Below are 13,869 nucleotides of genomic sequence, written 5' to 3' on the forward strand. Positions count from 1 at the left end.
CACTTTTTTGGTGCTATACCAGGATGAAAAATCACATTTTTAAAAGCTTTGAGTTGGAAATCTTTGAAACCAGTATGTTGCTGCATTTGGAAAACTAAGCTGAATACAGGTTTCATTCATTTCTGTGATATTTTCCCAGTCTGATTACTTTTTTGTAAACAGTGACTTGGAAATCTGTGAAAGCTGTATATTGCTACATTTTGAAAACTACACAGATAAAGCTTTCATTCACCTCTGTGGTATTTCCCCAGGCTGAAAAATCACTTTTTTGCAAAGAGTGTCTTGGAAGTCTTTGAAAGCAGTATGTTTCTCCATTTTGAAACTATGCTGAATACAGCCTTCATTCACTTCTAAGGTGTTTTCAGGGTCTGAATAATCACTTTTTTGCAAAGAGAGACCTGGAAGTCTGTGAAAGCAGTATGTTGCTCTGTTTTGAAAACTAAGCTGAGTACAGCTTTCAGCTCCTTCTGCTGTGTTTTCCAAGGCTGAAAAATCATTTTTCTATGAACAGTAACTTGGAAATCTGCAAAATCAGTACATTCCTCTGTTTGAAAGCTAATCTGAATACAGCTTTCTTTCACCTCTATGGTGTTTTCCCAGATGGAAAAATCACTTTTTTGCAAATAATGACATGGAACTCTGCAAAAGCATTATGCTGCTCCATTTTGAAAACAAACCTGAATACAGCTTTCATTCACTACTATGGTGTTTCCCAGGCTGAAAAAAAACACTTTCTTTGCAAACAGAGACTTGGAAATTTGTGAAAGCAGTATGTTGCTCCATTTTGAAAACTAACATGAACACAACTTTCACTCAATTTTATGATGTTTTCACAGGCTGACAAATCACTTTTTTGGTGTGAATGGAACTCTATGAAAGCAGTATTTTGCTCCTTTTTGCCATCTAAACTGAATACACATTTCATTGACTTCTGTGGTGTTTTCCCAGGCTGATAAATCACTTTCTGGCCAACAGTGACTTGGGACACTGTGAAAGCAGTATGTTGCTCCATTTTGAAAACTAAGCTGAATGCAACTTTCTTTCTCTTCTATGAGGTTTTTCCAGGCTGAAAAATCACTTTTTTGCAAAATGTGACTCGGAAGTCTGTGAAAGCAGGATGTTTCTCCGTTTTGAAAACTAACCTGAATACAGCATTCATTCACTTCTATGGTCTTTTCCCAGGATGATAAATCACTTTTTACAAACAGTGACTTGGAACTCTGCAAAAGCAGTGTTTTCAAGAATACAGCTTTCATTCACTTCTTTATTGTTTTCCCAGGCTGAAAAATCACTTTCCTGTAAACAGTGACTTGAAAATCTGCAAAAGCATTATGCTGCTCAGATTTGAAACCTATGTTGAATACAGCTTTCACTCACTTGTAAGGTGTTTACCAGGCTGAAAATCACTTTTTTGCAAACAATGACTGGGAACTCTGCGAAAGCATTATGTTGCACCCTTTTGAAAGCTAAGCTGAATACAGCTTTCACTCACTGTTACGGTGTTTTCTCATGCTGAAAAATCACTATTTTGAAAACAATGTCTTGGAACTCTCTGAAAGCAGTATGTTGCTGAATACAGCTTTCATTCATACTTTGTTGTTTTCCCATGGTGAAAAATCATTTTTTTACATACAGTGACTTGGAACTCTGCACAAGTAGTATGTTGCTCAGTTTTGAAAACTAAGCTGAATACAGCTTTCTCTCACTTCTATGGTGTTTTCATAGGCTGAAAAATCACTTTTTTGCAAACAGTGACTTGGAAATCTGCAAAAGCAGTATCTTGCTCACTTTAGAAATCTAAGCTGAATACAGATTTCACTCACTTCTACAGTGTTTCCCCAGGCTGAAGATCACTTTTTTGCAAACTATGACTTGGAACTCTGTGAAGCAGTAGGTTTCTACTTTTTGAAAGCTAAGCTGAATACAGTTTTACTAACTTCTGTGGTGTTTCCCAGGATGAAATATCACTTTTTTGCAAACAGTGATATTGAAATCTGCTGAAGCATTATGCTACTCAGTTTTGAAAACTAACATGAATACAGCTTTCATTCACTTCTATGGTCTTTTCTCTGGCTGAAAATCACTTTTTGGCAAACAGTGTCTTGGAAATCTGTGAAAGCATTATGTTTGTCCATTTTGAAATCTAAGCTGAATACAAATTTCACTCACATCTATAGTGCTTTCCCAAGCTGAAAACTCTCTTTTTGGCAAACAGTGACTTGGAATTCTGTGAAAGCATTAAGTTCCACCCTTCTGAAACTAAGCTGAATACAACTTTCTATCACTTCTTTTGTGATTTCCCATGCTGAAAAGTCCCTTTTTTTGGAAAAAGTAAGTTGGGACTCGGCAAAAGCAGTATGTTGCAGAATACAGCTTTCAATCACTTCTTTGTTGTTTTCCCATGGTGAAAAACACTTTTGTTCAAACAGTGTCTTGGAAATCCTTGAAAGAAGTATGTTGCTCTGTTTTGAAAACTACACAGAATACAGCTTTCACTCACTCCTATGGTGTTTTCCCAGACTGAAAAATCACTTTTTTGCAAACTCTGACTTGGAACTTTGTCAAAGCAGTAGGTTGCTTCACTGTGAAAACTAAGATGAATGAAGCTTTCACTCACTTCTGTGGTGTTTTCCCAGGATGAAATATCACTTTATTGCAAAAAGTGACATTGAGCTCTGCAAAAGCATTATGTTGATCAGTTTTGAAAACTCACCTGAATACAGATTTCACTCATGTGTATGCTGTTTTAGAAGGCAAAAAATCACTTTTTTGCAAAGGGTGTCTTGGAAGTCTGAGAAAGCACTATATTACTCCATTGTGAATACTAAGATGAATACAGCTTTCATTCTCTTCTTTGGTGCTTTGCAAGGCTGAAAAATCTTTTTTATTTAAACAGTGAGTTGGAAATCTTTGAAATAAGTATGCTGATCTGTTTGGAAAACTAAGCTGTATACAGCTTTCCTTAACTTATATGGTGTTTTACAAGGCTGAAAAATCACTTTTTTGCAAACAGTGACTTGGAAGACTGCAAAAGCAGTGTGTTGTTCCATTTTGAAATGTAAGCTGAATACAGTTTTCATACCCTTCTATGGTGTTTTCCCAGGCTGAAGAATCACTTTATTACTAACAGTGAACAGGAACTTTGTGAAAGCCGTATGTTGCTGCATTTTGAAAGCTAACCTGAATACAGCTTTTACTCAATTCTATGTTGTTTTCCCATGTTGAAAAATCACCTTCTTGCATACAGTGACTTGGAACTCTATGAAAGCAGTATTTTGCTCTGCTTTGCAGTCTAAACTGAATACACCTCTCATTCTCTTCTATGGTGTTTTCCCAGTCTGAATAATCACTATTTTGTAAACAGTGACCTGGAACTTTGCAAAACCAGTATCTTGCTCCATTTTGTAACCTAAGTTGAATACAGCTTTCATTCCCTTCTGTGGTATTTTCCTTGCTGAAAAGTCACTCTTCTCTGATCAGTGAATTGGAATTCTGTGAAATTGGTATTTTTCTCCATTCTCCAATCTAAATGGAATACAATTTTCTTTCACTTCTATGGTGTTTCCCAGGCTGAAAAATCACTTTTTGGCAAAGAGTGCCTTGGAAGACTGCAAAAGCAGTATGTGGCTCAGTTTTGAAAACCAATTAAATACAGCTGTCATTCACTTGTATCTTGTTTTCCCAGGCTGAAAAATCACTTTTTTCAAGCACTGATTTGAAATTCTGTGAAAGCAGTATTTTGCTCTTTTTGAAATCTAAGCTAAATACAGTTTTCACTCACTTCTATGGTATTTTCTCAGTTTGAGAAATCACTTTTTTGGAAACTGTTACTTGGAAGAGTGAGAAAGCAGTATGTTGCTCAGTTTTGAATACTAAGATGAATACAGCTTTCATTCACTTATTTTGTGTTTTTCCAGGCTGAAAAAACACTTTTTTGCAAAAAGTGACTTGGAACTCTGTGAAAGCAGTATGTTGCTCTGTTTGAAAACTAAGGTTAATACAGCTTTGTTGACTTCTATGGTGTTTTCCCAGGCTGAAATATCATTTTTTGCAAACAGTGACTTCAAACTCTGAGAAAGCAGTAAGTTTCTCAGTTTTGAAATATAAGCTGAATATGGCATTCCCTCCCTTCTATGGTGATTTCCAAGGCTGAAAACTCATTTTTTTTGCAAACACTGACTTGGAACTCTGTGAAAGCGTTGTGTTACTCCCTTTTGAAACTAAAAAGTATACAGCATTCAGTCACTTCTGTCATGGTTTCCCAGGCTGTAAAATCATTTTTTTGCAAACAGTGACTTGCAACCCTGTGAAAGCAGTGTTTTGCTGAATACAGATTTCATTCACTTCCTTGTTTTCCCATGGTGAAAAATCACATTTTTGCAAACAGTGACTTGGAACTCTATGAGAGCAGTATGATGCTCAGTTTTGAAAACTAAGCTGAATACAGCATTCACCCACTCCTGTGGTGTTTTCCCATGCTGAAAAATCACTTTTTTGCATACTGTGACTTGGAACACAGTGAAAGCAGTAGGTTGCTCTGCTTTGAAAACTAAGATGAATACAGTTTTCACTAACTTGTATGCTGTTTTCCCAGGCTGAAAAATCATGTTTTTGCAAAAAGTGACTTGGAAATCTGAAAGAAGTATGTTGCTCCATTTGAATACTAACCTGAATACAGCTTTCATTCACTACTTCAGTGTTCTGCCAGCCTGAAAAATCACTGTTTTTCAAACACTGACTTGGAAATATTCAAAAGCATTATGTTGCTGCATTTTCCAAACTAAGTAGAATACAGCTTTCATTCACTTCTATGGTGTTTTCCTAGACTGAAAAATGATTTTTTGACAAACAGTGACTTTGAAATCTGTGAAAGCACTATCCTGCTCCATTTTGAAAACTAAACAGACTATAGCTTTCATTCACTTGTATCATGTTTTCCCAGGCTGAAGAATCACTTTTATGCAAACAGTGACTTGGAACTCGGTGAATGAATTATGTTGCTCCATTTTGAAAACTAAGCTGAATACAGCTTTCATTCCCTTCTGTTGTGTATTCCTTGCTGAAAAATCACTTTCCTGTGAACAGTGACTTAGAATTCTGCAAAATCAGTATTTTGCTCCATTCTGCAATCTAAACAGAATATAGCTTTCCTTCACTTCTATAGTGTTTTCCCAGGCTGAAAAATAACTTTTTGCAAAGTGTGCCTTGGAACTCTCTGAAAGCAGTATGTTGCTCTTTTTTTGCAATCTAAACTGATTACAGCTTTCACTCACTTCTATGGTGTCTTCTCAAGTTGAGAAATCATGTTTTTGCAAACTGTGATTTGGAAGTCTGAGAAAGCAGTATGTTGCTCCATTTTGACACTAAACTGAACAGCTTTCATTCACTAATTTGGTGTTTTGCCTGGCTGAAAAATCACTTTTTTGCTAACAATGATTTGGAAATTCACAAAAAAATATATTGCTGCATTTTGAAAACTAAGCTGAATACAGCTTTCCTTCACATCTATGGTGTTTTTGCAGGCTGAAAAATCACTTTTTTTGCAAACAGTGAATTGGAACTCTATGAAAGCAGGATTTTGCTCCATTTTGCAATCTATATTGTACAAAATTTTCATTCACTTCTATGTTGTTTTCCCAGGCTGAAAAAATCACTTTTTTGCAAACTGAATTGGAACACTATGAAAGCAGTACGTTTATCCTGTTCTAAAATTCAGGTTGAATACAAATTTCATTCACTTCTTTGTTGTTTCCCCAGGCTGAAGAATCACTTTTTTGGAAAAGTGACTTGGAACTCTGCAAAAGCAGTATGATGCTCCATTTTGAAAATGAATCTGAATTCTCATTTCATTTACTTCTATGGTCTTTTCTCATGCTGAAAAGTCACTTTTTTGCAAGCAGTGAGTGGAACCCTGTGAAAGCAGTATTTTTTTTGAATACAGCTATCATTCACTTCTGTGGTGTTTTCCCAGGCTGAAAATTCACTTTTTTGCATACAGTGATTTGGAACACTGTAAAAGCATTATGTTGCTCAGCTTTGGAGACTAAGCTATATACAGCTTTCTCTCACATGTATGGTGTTTTCCCATGCAGAAAAATCACTTTTTTGCAAACATTTAATTAGAACTCTGTGAAAGAATTATGTTGCTCTTTTTTGAAATTTAAGCTGGATACAGCTTTCCTCACTTCTATGGTGTTTTCTCAGGATGAAAAATCACTTTTTTCCAAGAGTGAATTGGAAGACTGAGAAGGCAGTATGTTGTTCTGTTTTGAATAGTAAGCTGAATACAGCTTTCTTGCACTTCTTTGGTGTTTTGCTAGGTGGAAAAAACACTTTTTTGCAAACAGTGACTTGGAAATCTGCAAAAGCAATGTTTCTCCATTTTGAAAACTATGCTGCATACAGCTTTCATTCACTTCTTTGGTGTTTTGCCAGGCTGAAAAATCACTTTTTGCAAATGGTGACTTGGAATTCTATGAAAGTTATATTTTTCTGAATACAGCTTTCAGCCACCTCATTCTTGTTTTCCCAGGCTGAAAATTCACTTTTTTGCAAACAGTGACTTTGAAGTCTGTGAAAGCAGTATGTTGCCCTGTTTTGAAAATTAAGGCAAATACAGATTTCATTCACTTCTACGGTGTTTTCCAAGGCTGAAAAATCACTTTTTGCAAACAGTGACTTGGAACTCAGTGAAAGGAGTATTTTGCTCTATTTTGCATTCAAAACTGAATACAGCTTTCATTCAATTCTCTGGTATTTTCACAGGCATTAAAATCACTTTCTTCAAACAGTGACTTGGAAGTCGGCAAAAGCTGTAAGTTGCTCCCATTTGAAAACTAAGCTGAATGTAACATTCCTTCACTTCTTTATTGTTTTTCCAGACTGAAAAATCAGTTTTTTCATACAGTAATTTGAAATACTGTGAAAGCTGTATGTTGTTCCATATAGAAAACTAAGCTGAATACAGCATTCATTCATTTCTACGGTGCTTTCCCAGGATGAAAAATCACTTTTTGCAAACGGTGTCTCGGAAATCTGCAAAAGCAATATTTTGCTCCATTTTGCAATCTAAACTCAGTACAGCTTTCATTCACTTCTAGGTGTTTTCCAAGGCTAAAAAATCACTTTTTTCAAACTATGACTTTGAAATCTGAGAAAACAGTGTGTTGTGCCGATTTGAAAACTAAGCTGAATACATCTTTCATCCAAATCTTTGGTGTTTTGCCAGGTTTAAAAATCATTTTTTTGCAAACAGTAACTTTGAAATTCATGATGACAGCATGTTGCTCCATTTTGGAAACTAAGCTGAATACAGATTTCATTCACTTCTATGGTGTTTTCCCAAAAATCACTTTTTTGCAAACAGTGTCTCGAAAATCTGTGAAAGCAGTATTTTGCTGAATACAGCTTTCATTCACTACTATGGTGTTTTCCCAGGCTGAAAAATAACTTTTTTGCAATACCTTGGAAATCTGTGAAAGCAGTATTTTGCTCCACTTTCCAATCTAAATTCAATACAGCTTTCATTCACTTCTATGGTGTTTTCCAAGGCTGAAAGTGCACCTTTTTGCAAACACTGACTTGGAACTCTGTGTAAGCATTATGTTGCCCTTTTTTGACATCGAAGCTGAATACAGCTTTCACTCACTTCTATGGTGTTTTCTCAGGCTGAAATATCACTTTTTTGCCAACAGTGACTTGGAAGACTGAGAAAGCAGTATGTTACTCCACTTTGAATTCTAAGCTGAATATAGATTTCTTTCACTTCTTTGGTGTCTTGCCTGGCTGAAAAATCACTTTTTTGAAAACCATGAGTTGGAACCCTGTGAAAGCAGTATTTTGATGACTACAGCTTTCTTTCACTTCCTTGGTGTTAGCCCAGGCTAAAAAATCACCTTTTTGTTAACAGTGACTTGGAGCTCTGAGAAAGCACTATGTTGCTCTTTTTTGGAAATCTATGCTATATACAGCTTTCACTCACTTGCATGGTGTTTTCTCGGCTGAAATTTCACTTTTTTGCCAACAGTGACTTGGAAGACTGAGAAATCAGCATGTTGCTCCATTTTGATTACTAAGCTGAATATAGCTTTCTTTCACATCTATCGTGTATTCATAGTTCAAAAATCTCTTTTTTGCAAACAGTGGCTTGGAACTTTGTGAAAGCAGTATTTTGCTCTGTTTTGAAAACTAAACTGAATGCAGCTTTCAATCACTTCTATCATGTTTTCTGAGGCTGAAAAATCACTTTTTTCAAACTGTGATTGGAAGTCTGAGAAAGCAGTATGTTGATCTGTATTGAAAACTATTCAGAATACAGCTTTCATTCACTTCTTTGGTGTTTTGTCAGGCTAAAAAATGACTTTTTTGCAAAGTGTGACTTGGAACTCTGTGGAAGCATTGTGTTGCTCAGTTTTGAAAACTAAGCTAAATACAGTTTTCACTCACTTCTATGGTGTTTTCCCAGTTGGAAAAACCACTTTTTTGCAATCATTGATTTGGAGCTCTGTGAAAGCAGTATGTTTCTTTTTTGAAAATGAAGCTAGATACAGATTTCACTCACTTCTATGGTGTTCTCTCAGGGTGAAAATCTGCTTTGCAAACAGTGACTCAGAATTCTGCATAAGCAGTATGTTGCTCCTTTTTTAAAACTAAGATGAATACAGCATTTATTCACTTGTATGGTGTTTTCCCAGGCTGAAAAATAATTTTTTTGTAAACAGTGTCTTGGAACTCTGTGAAAGCTGTCTCATGCTCCATTTTGAAATCTGAGCTGAATACAACTTTTGTTCACTTCTATGTTGTCTTCCCTGAATGAAATATCACTTTTTTGCAAACAGTTGACCTGGGACTCTAAAAAAGTAGTATGTTGCTCCCTTCTGAAATCTAAGCTGAATACAACATTCATTCCCTTCTGTGGTGTATTTCAAGGCTGAAAAATCACTTTTTTTTGCAAACAGCAACTTGGAAGTCTGTGAAGGCATTATGTTGCTCAGTTCTGAAAACTAAGCTGATACAGCATTCAGTCCCTTGTATAGTGTTTTCCCTGGCTGAAATATCACTTATTTCCAAACACTGATTTGGAACACTACAATAGAATTATATTGTGCTTTTTTGAAATCTAAGCTGAATACAGCTTTCACCTACTTTTATGGTGTTTTCCCAGGCAGAAAAATACTAGACTTTTATGTGAATTTTACAGGAATCATGTTCTCCTACAGTCTCAAGTTTTAAATTATCATTTAAATTTAAAATTTAGCATCCTCTCTTGGAACTCAAGAATAATGACATTATTACTTTAGTTATAATATTATAGATTATATCATATTTTTAATTAATTCAATAGGTAAGTTCACAAAATTTGCCAGATTTAAATACCCCTTCATTCTCTCATTTATATTAAATACTTTGAAATTTGATTTTCTAACATCATCAAAATCTACAGTCTGCTTTACATAAATGAATTACTTATGCTCTATCCATGTTCACATCTTATAAATAATATTTAATTCATGTAAAATTAATCATGCAATTTCCTAAGAAGTAGATATTGGATAAATCTTAGCATCACATTTTTATTAAGAACAAGAAATAGAGAAAAAAAGAAAGAAAGGGAGATTAACAGTCAAGAATGTTATTGCTATACTATTTTGGAAGACTTAATACCAAATGATGATGATGATGATGATAGAATCCTTTAATATCAGAGATAATTATGAGAAGCACAAAATCACAAGAAAAATAATATGTGTGTATATGAAAGGATTTATTCATTGATAAGCAAATCACAAGAAATTAATGATCAGCTAATCTGTGAATTAAGCAGGAATTTTGACAGATGAGGCACAGTACCCACCTGTCAGTACATCCTTATGACAGGGGCTTTTCCTAATCTTTATGCTCCAAAATAGTTAACTAATTCAGAAATTTACAAGAAGAACCAGAAAAATAGTGTCCATATACCAAATGAAATTTAAATATCAGAATAGTTGTAAAAATGGTTTGGTAGTTATGTTGCTATCTATATCAAGTGACCAATATAACTCCTCAATGGCACAAGAATGTACCACAGCTCCCTATAGGGAGTTGTGTCTTGGGTGATCTCATTTACCACATATGCAGTTCTTACTTACTGTAACCCTATTTTGAAAACTGATTCTCCAAATATCACTAACACAACCTGTTGGTGAGATAAAGTTGAGTTTATTGCTTAACAAGGTAAGGAGTACACCACTTCACAGTCTTGGCAGTGTCTCAGAAGAGGAAAGGCAAGGTCAGAATTTTTTGAGAATTGTGAGTTTTATTTAAGGAAAGTTTTTTAAAGTGGGTATAGAGGGGTGGAGTTTGATTAAAATTAAATAAGGATCAGATAACAATGGTGCAGGATTGCTGGTAACAGTAGGGTGAGGATTGTGATGAGAGGGATTAAAAGAATTTTAGGGCTAAATTGTCTATGGATGTTTTCCTTTAAAGAGTTGGTGGGTGTATTGGGAAGTGTCTGCAGTGAAAAATCAAGCCATTGGCCTGAATAAGAGACTCCTGGAAAAAGAAGTTCATGCCAGTGAACACAGAAGAATGGCAAAATAATGTGAATGAAGACAAAAAGCAAAATCATGCCAGTATAGACAAGAAGGGGTGATTTCTATTCTGAGTATGATGGTAGAGAGTTTAGTTTCACACACTTAAACTAATTGACTTCATTTTGATAATTTCTAACAATTTTATTTAATAAAAAAGTTGTATGTGTCTGGAACCCTAAAATAGGCTATCATTATATGTATAAATACTACATTCTATGAAATGTGCATATGTATTTCACACTTACCTACTTTTGCCTCTGTTTTTTATGTTTTCTGTGTTTCCTTTGTTTTATCTACCTATTTTGAAAATACTGTATGTAGTTGAAAATGTTAATATTTTAAGTTCAAATTAATTCTTCATAATTTTAGGTCTAAGGAGTCTTTATACATTATGTAATTTTAATGTAGTATCATGAGAGTTCTGGTGACTACTACATTATACAAGAATAATGGATCATTGACTTCTTCCAGTGTGTGTACTTGATTTATTATTTCTTCTAAATGAAAAAATTAATTCCAATGGTCCATATGGACTATGATGAAGACCAAACTACAGATTTTACCTAAAATAACATTAATTACAGGTAAGCAAGATAAAGCCGTATAACTTATCTCTCTATTATCCTTCCAGCCTATATATTTCTGTATAATAATGTCAGAAAATGATTTTCTCTAAGGACTTCTTTGGCAAATCTGATAGTAGGTCAGGAAAATGTACCCCACAAAATTATAGCTCTGTCAAATTATAGAAAAATATTCAAATAATACTGCATATTCTAAAAGAACTCTATAAAGATAAGCAAAAGTCAAGAGACCAAAAACAACAGAAAATTACAAAGCATATGAAGAAATATCATATGAAGCAGTTAAAGAATTTTTCACAAACATCATTTTAGGGCTTAGAATATAAAGGACTTGAAGAAGACCTTAGACGTGCATAAAGAAGAATTTGCAAGGGTGATAAAAAACAGCATCACAATTGACAGCAAAGAATACTTTATCCAGCAAAGCTCTCCTTCAAACTTGAAGGAGAGATTAAAATTTTCACCAGTACTGAGAGAATTTGTTAACAAGAGTCTTGAACTACAAGAACAATTAAGGGGAGTTCTAACAGCTGAGAAAAAAAGAACAGAGAGAGAGAGAGAGGTCTGGAGAAAGGAACAGAACTGGAGTCTTAGTAAGGATACCTTAAAGAAAATAGAAGGAAAAAATAGATCTGACAAATAAAAACCAAAGTATAAGATGGCTGATTCAAGAACTGCCTTCACAGTAATAACACTGAATCTGAATAGATTAAATTCTCCAATTAAAAGATATATACTGGCAGTATGGATTAAAAATATTAACCATCAATATGTTTTATACAAGAGACTCACCTTACACCTAGCAACACAAAGAAACTGAAGGTGAAAGGATGGAAAAAGTGTTCCATGCAAGCTACAGCCAAAAGAAAGCTGCGGTAGCAATACTAATTGCATATAAAATAGACTTTAAATGCAAGTATGTCAAAAAAGAGACAAAGAAGGAGACTATACACTAATAAAAGTGACAATTCTCCAAGAAGAGATAACAATCAGAAATGTTTATGCACCCAGTCAAGGTGCTCCAAAGTACATGAGACAAACATTGGCAAAACTGAAGGAAGCAATAGATGTTTCCACAATAATTGTGGGAGACTTCAATACAATATCCTAAAGACAGAACATACAGACAGAAGACCAATAAGGAAATTGAGAACCTAAACAATGTGATAAATGAATTAGACTTAACAGACATATATAGAATATTACATCCCAAATTACCAAGATATATATTTTTCTCTAGTGCTCATGGAACTTGCTCCAAGATAGATCATATGCTGGAGCATAAAACAAGCTTTAATAAATTTAAATAGACTGAAATTATTCAAAACACTTTCTCTGACCAAAATGGATTGCAACTATCCAGAACACTCATAAATATCTGGAGATTAAACAACACACTACCAAATAATCAGTGGGTCAAAGAAGAAATTGCAAGAGAAATTACTAAATATCTGGAGATGAATGAAAATGAGAACACCACATATCAAAACCTATGGGATACAGCAAAGGTGGAATTGACAGGGAAATTTATAACTCTCAATGCATACATTGAAATGGAAGAAAGAGCTAAAATCAAAGAGCTAATTGGACAAAAGATGCTAGAAAATGTTCAGCAAACTAACCCTAAGGTAGGAGGAAGAAAAGAAATAACAAGGATTAAAGCAGAAATAAATGATATGAAAAAAAAACAATAGAAAGAATAAATAAAATCAAAAGTTTTTCTTTGAAAAAAGCAACCAAATCATCAAACCCTTAGCCAGATATACAAAGTTGAAAAGAGAGAAGACCCAAATAAGTAAAATAATAAATTAGAGGGGGGATATTACTATGGATACTGAAGAAATAAAAACATCATAAATGGATATTATGAATAACTCTGTCAACAAAATAGATAATTTAGAGGAAATGGATAATTTCTTGGAAACACACATACAAACTAGACTGAGTAGAAAAGAATTAGAAGACCTCAACAAACAAATCACAAGTAAAGAGAGCCAATCAGTTATTAAAGTGCTTCCTACAAATAAAACCTCAGGGCCAGATGGCTTTATAAGGGAAATTCTGCCAGACTTTCCTAAAAGAACTGACACCATTCCTACTTAAACTCTTTCAAAAAATTGAAGGAAATGGAACAGTACTTAACTCATTTTATGAAGCCAACATCAATCTAATAGCAAAATCAGATAAAGATGCTACAAGTAAGGAAAACTATAGGCCAATCTTCCTAATGGATATAGACACAAAAATTCACAACACCTTACTTGCAAATTGAGTTCAGACACATTAAAAATTTATACACACTGATCAAGTGGGATTCATCCCAGGCACACAAGGGTGGTTCAACATAAGAAAATCAATCAACATAATGCAACACATTAACAAATCACAAGGGAAAATCCAAATGATCATCTCAGTAGAGGCTGAAAAATCATTCAAAAAAATCCAGCATCCTTTTTTGATAAAAACAGTTCAAAAGCTAGGAATTGAAGGAAACTTACTCAATATGATAAAGAGCATGTATGTAAACCCACAGCTAGTACAGTACTCAGTGTTTGGAGACTGAAAGCCTCCCCTATATCATCAGGAACAAGACTGTGCCCACTGTCACCCCTATTATTCAACATTGTGCTAGAAGTTCTAGCCAGAGTATTTCAGGAAGGCAAAGAAATAAATGGCACCAAATTCAAAAGGATGAAGGAAAACCCTCA

At 34.5% G+C, this 13,869-nt stretch overlaps 1 long non-coding RNA gene across 1 annotated transcript in view; it reads left to right on the plus strand.

Annotated features, from left to right (window-relative positions):
- The window catches only part of LOC119518860, a 35,261-nt gene that overhangs the window by 3,330 nt on the left and 18,062 nt on the right, over window positions 1-13,869 (plus strand). The window contains exon 3 of the long non-coding RNA XR_005213860.1: window positions 6,766-6,814. This is a non-coding gene — a long non-coding RNA (uncharacterized LOC119518860). The remainder of the gene's footprint in view (window positions 1-6,765; window positions 6,815-13,869) is intronic.

Source organism: Choloepus didactylus, chromosome 22 (genome assembly GCF_015220235.1).
Source record: "Choloepus didactylus isolate mChoDid1 chromosome 22, mChoDid1.pri, whole genome shotgun sequence".
NCBI lineage: Eukaryota > Metazoa > Chordata > Mammalia > Pilosa > Megalonychidae > Choloepus > Choloepus didactylus.